The sequence below is a fragment of the Panthera leo genome, chromosome B1 (genome assembly GCF_018350215.1).
Source record: "Panthera leo isolate Ple1 chromosome B1, P.leo_Ple1_pat1.1, whole genome shotgun sequence".
Classification (NCBI taxonomy): Eukaryota; Metazoa; Chordata; class Mammalia; order Carnivora; family Felidae; genus Panthera; species Panthera leo.
In genome coordinates this window covers 72,290,520-72,296,073 of record NC_056682.1, presented here as the reverse complement: position 1 = coordinate 72,296,073, position 5,554 = coordinate 72,290,520, and the positions used below count along the sequence as shown (strand labels likewise).

At 36.5% G+C, this 5,554-nt stretch overlaps 1 pseudogene; it reads left to right on the top strand.

The window, feature by feature from the left end:
• The first annotated feature begins 4,165 nt into the window (after positions 1-4,165).
• LOC122216957 lies at positions 4,166-4,811 on the top strand (annotated as a pseudogene).
• Positions 4,812-5,554: the final 743 nt, after the last annotated feature.

The window sequence follows — 5,554 nt, the reverse complement described above, 5'->3', positions numbered from 1 at the left end:
AGCCACCCAGACGCCACTTATATGGGTTTTTATAAGGAGCAACATTCTTCCCAATGAAATGTCAAAATTACATTGATTAAAAAAAATTTAAATGGATTGGATTTTGAAGATTATAGAGCATTTAAATTATCAGAAGTAGATGGTTCTATCTGACTTTCTAAGATTTTCCTGCTTTTATTTCTATGATGTGACAATTAAACCAAAACAATCAAGCACCACATGGTGTGCTGGGGCCTCTTGGAAGTTGGAGTTATTTCAAGAGGTCTGTAACTCCATATGTACACTAATCACTGTTGATTGAATAAATAATAAATAATGCATGGCATACACAATTGTAGTCTATTTTAAATGCATGAGACTGTTTTGATTAATAGAGGTTCCAGGTAACATTTTTCCATTAGGCATTTTATCAACAAATCGTAAAAGCATACTTTTACTCCAGTGGGATGCGCAATTTTTTTATGATCATATAAAGAAATTTTCATACATGAAATTGCTAGAGGGGTAGCTGGGTGGCTCATTCGGTTGAGCGTCTTAGTCTTGATTTCGGCTCAGATCATGACCTCAGATCATGACGGTTTGTGAATTTGAGCCCCACGTGGGCTCTGTGCTGATAGTCTGGAGCCTGCTCAGGATTCTCTGTCTCCCTCTCTCTCTGACCCTCCCCCGCTCATACTCTGTCTCTCTCTTAAACATAAAAAAAAAAAAAAAAAAAAAAAAAAAAAAAAAAAATTAAAAAAAAAGAAATTGCTAGAAACCATGCCTTCAAAGTTAACCACTTACTATTAAGTTCTAACTAATGACAATTTAGTTTCAAATGACCAGATTTGTCAGACTTTATTATTAAATAACTAATCAACCTCAGCTATGTGTAATGGCCAGTGATAGGTACCAAGGGTATATTTGGTACAGGATACCCAGAAGTAGAAGAGAGAATTTCTAAATTTTGTCAACTTTTCTTCTTGCTCTCAAGAGATTCAAAACTTCAACTTCCTTCACATATCTTGTCTTCTTGGTTCTACTTACTATCATGTTTAATAGTACTGGTATCCAACCCCTAGTTTGGACCATAGAGCTATTTTGAATTCCCCTATCTTCTACAATAAAAATCCTTCCAAGAGCCCATCTATCTTCATTACTGGACCTTTGGTTCCAGCCTTGCCCCACTCCAATGCATATTCCATTCTTTGCCAAGATCGTGTTGAAGTAACCCAGATCAGGCCCAAGATGGAGTCATTCAAATTTAGCCCTATGTCAGCAACAAATCTCAACATGTCTATTCAGCACAAGTTGCCTGATGCAGCAGCTCTGAGACTTCCTGTTGTTCCATATGAGGGAACTAACTGCTTTAACCGGTTAGCAAATGCCCACCATTGCTTCCTTGTTACTTCTCCCTTCTGACCCTAAAATCTCTTGCCTTGTACAGCTTTTGGAGCTCCTTTCTCCGTGCTGGATGGGATACTGCCCAATTCACAAATCACTGAATAAAGCCAATAAGATCTTTACAATTCACTCAATTGAATTGTGTTCTTTAACAATAGCTTATAAAATTTGATTTTGACCATACTGTCCACTGCTGAAATCTTTCAACTACTCTCTATTATTTTCAGGATGAAATTCAAATTCCTTTTTTTTCTGCCCTACTTTTTAAAAAATTATAATGAAAATTATTATAAAAAATGTAATTTAACATGTTCTTTCGACAAAATTTTAAGGGCACAATATAATATTGGTAACTATAGGCATGGTGTTGTACATTAGATCTCTAGAACTTACTCATCTTGTATAACTGAAACTGTAACAACCATTGAATAACAACTCCCCAATTCCCTTTAGCCCTAAAATTCCACTCTCTGCTTCTATGCCTTTGAGTATTCTAGATACCTTATATAGGTGGAATTATACAGAATTTGTTATTCACTGTATTATTTTACTTAGCTTAATGTCTTCTAGCTTCACCCATGTCATACATTGTAGGATTTCCTTCTTTTTATTTATTTTTAATGTTTATTTTTGAGACAGAGAGAGACAGAGCACAAGCAGGGAAGGGGCAGAAAGAGAGGGAGACACAGAATCTGAAGCAGGCTCCAGGCCCTGAGTTGTCAGCACAGAGCTTGACTTGAGGCTTAAACTCATGAACTTCGAGATCACGACCCGAGCTGAAGTTGGATGCCCAACCAACTGAGCCACCCAGGCACCCCGGATTTCCTTCTTTTTGAAGGCTGAATAATAGCTCATTGTCTGTATATACCACATTTTCTTTATCCATTCATCCACTGATGGGCATTTGGGTTGTTTTCACATCTTGGCTACTGTGAACAGTGCTGTAATGAACACAGGACTGCAAATATCTTTTCAAGATGTGATTTAAATTCTTTTGGATAGTGCTCACTTTGGCAACACATATACTCAATTCTTTTGGATAAATACCCAGGAACGGTATTTCTGGATCTTAGAGACTCCACAAGAAAACCGTTAGGACAAATAATTCAGTAAAGTTGTAGATACAAAATCAACATACAATAAATAAGTTGTGTTTCTATACATTAGCAATGAATTGTTTGAAAAAGAAATTTAAAAAACAATCCCATTTACAATAACATCACAAAAGAATAAAATATTTCAGGGTAAACCTTACTAAAGAGATGAAACACTTGTACGCTGAACACTATAAATCACTGATGAACAAAATTAAAGACACAAAGAAATGGAAGAGTATTTCATACTCTTGGATTGAACGACTTATTGTTAAATATCCATAGTACTAACGTGATCAATCTATAAATTCAATGCAATCCCTGTCTAAATCACAATAGCATTTTTTATAGAAATAGGCAAAATAATTCTTAAATTCACATGGAACTACAGAGGACCCTAAATAGTTAAAACAATCTTGAAAAAGAACAAAGCTAGAAGCATCACATTTCTTGATTTCAAAATATATTACAAAGCTACAGTAATTAAAACGGTATGATACTGGCATGAAGGCAGACATATAGACCAATAGATACAATAGAGACCCAGAAATAAACCCATGCATATACAATTAACTGACCTTTCACAAGAGAGCCAAGAATACACAATTGGTAAATGGTGTCTTCAACAAAAGGTGCTGGAAAAACTGGATATACACATGAAAGAAAAAAAAAAAGAAAGAAGTTGGACAATTTTCTTACACCATACACAAAAATAAACTATATGAATTAAAGATTTATACATAAGACCTGAAGCTATAAATCTCCTAGAAAAAAACATACGGGAAAAGCTGTTATCTTTTTAATTTTTTAAATTTTATTTTAGAAAGAGAGAAGGCTCACATGTGTGTGCAAGTGGAGGAGGGGCAGAGGGCAAGAGAGAGAATCTTAAGCAGGCTCTGTGCTCAGTGTGGAGCCCAAAGTGGGGCTCAATCTCACAACCCTGGGATCATGACCTGAGCTAAAATCGAGTGGGACACTTAACTGACTGAGCCACCCAGGTGCCCCAGGGGGAAACTTTATAACGTTGGCCTAGGTAATAAATTCTTGAATATGACACAAAAGTAGAGGAAGCAAAAGAAAATTATTTAATGTGGTACACACAGCTCTTTATAATCTGATAACTATGAACCTTGTAAACATTGTGTTCTATCCATTTCTTCACAATTCTCTAGCCATTCCAGGTTAGAAGTGTTAGAAGTCCCTTATAGTTTAAGCTACATTTAATCATATTTTTTGTTAGTCATAGCTCAAAGCTTTCTAATTGATCCAGCACCTCTATTCTTGGCATGTAAAATGACCTTTCCCCTGCCATTTGAATAAGCTCCTACTATTTCAATAAATACATTTAAATACCATATTTATTCTTTTTCAGAAGCCTTTTTTGACCTTTGCTGGTGACTTCCCCAACCTTAGGTGTAGTTGGGTACTAAATGGTTGATGCTCCCATGGCACTTTACACAACACCTTTGTTCTTATATTTCTATATTGTAATTTTTGTATATATATCTGTCTGACATCCGACTTTGCCCAGATTGACAACAGCTCGAGTCCAGGAACCACAGCTTATTTGTTATTTAATTCCTCACACTCAAGATAATCTTCAGTATGTAGTATATTCTTAATGAATGAGTTCATAAAATAATAAGTGATTGGACGTGGTAGCCAGTCGTGATGTGGGGTGGCCCGTGATGAAATCACCCAGTTCATTGCAAACAAGTGAATGTGACACATCAGAAGAAGAGCCTATTGAAGATGAACAGACTCCAATTCAGATACCATGAGTACCCCTGTCACGAGTAAATTGTTCTCAGTTTCTTGGGTTATGTGCTCTTCCAGATGGTAAATTAAAAAATGTTAGAAGAGATATCCAAAAAGGTACAGAAGAACTAAGGAGCTGTGATATACGAGGCGTATTTATTTTCTGCCCCAGAGGGGAACTGTCAAAATACCGCGTCCCAAACCTTGTGGACCTCTACCATCACCATGGAATTATCACTCATGATCATCCAATCCCAGACGGAAGGACTCCCGATGTAGCCATCTGCTGTGAAATAATGGAGGAGCTTATAATCTGCCTTAAAAAAGAACTGAAAAATCTTAATACACTGTTGTGGAGGACTTGGGAGATCTTGTCTCGTACCCACTTGTCTCCTACTGTTCCTGTCTCACGCAGCTTCCTCTCAGCAAGCTGTAGACAGCCTGGGAGACCCAAGAGGATCTGGAACAATACAATACAAGACTATAAAGCAACATCATTATTTTCATGAGTTTCGGGACAAACTAGCTGTACGCCTAGCATCAAGAGAGTCATTGTCAAGATCTGTATCTAGATAAAAAAGAATTTTAAATGACATATATACGACCATGTCTGAAATTTAAGAACTATTTAACATGATTTGTATTGAAATGAAACTTACCAGTGTTATCGGCTTGAATGTAAATGTATATGTGCAGATATTCCTAAAGCTTTTACTGACAAATTTCAAAAAAAAAAGTGAATAATTGAATAAATAAATAAATAATTGCATATATGCAATCTGCAAGAGACTGCAACACAGAAAGGAAGATAGATATTTGAACAAGGATCTAGGAGTCATGCTTGATGTTGGAAATTAAAAATGACACGTCCTATTCCTTAAATGCTTTTGTAATGCTTTTAGTTAACAGAGTCTGCCTCCATCTCTAGTCACCGTTTATGTAAGATCCAAGAAGATAATATTGTGCCATTTTATTGGCAGCTCCAAAGTTCTTAGCTTTACCAGCTCCTTCTGCTCAGTCTTTCTGAGTCTCTTCTTTTATTGGTATTGAGAAGTTTCTCAGTCTGGATTGTCGTCCGTATTCAGACAGTATGCAATAGGACAACCATCTCCCTGTTACATGGCTTTCTGCGCTTCTCATCTCAGCAAATCTTTGCAAGACTTACACGAAGGCTAGCAAGGTAACCTATGTATGTTTTGTCCGGTGACAAATGGTCAATTGTGCCCAACTTGACTCTGAAACACGTTCTGAATATTAATGATAAGAAGCACTCCCCTCCCAACATTGAAAGGTACTCGAGATCAACTGGTTAGAACTGG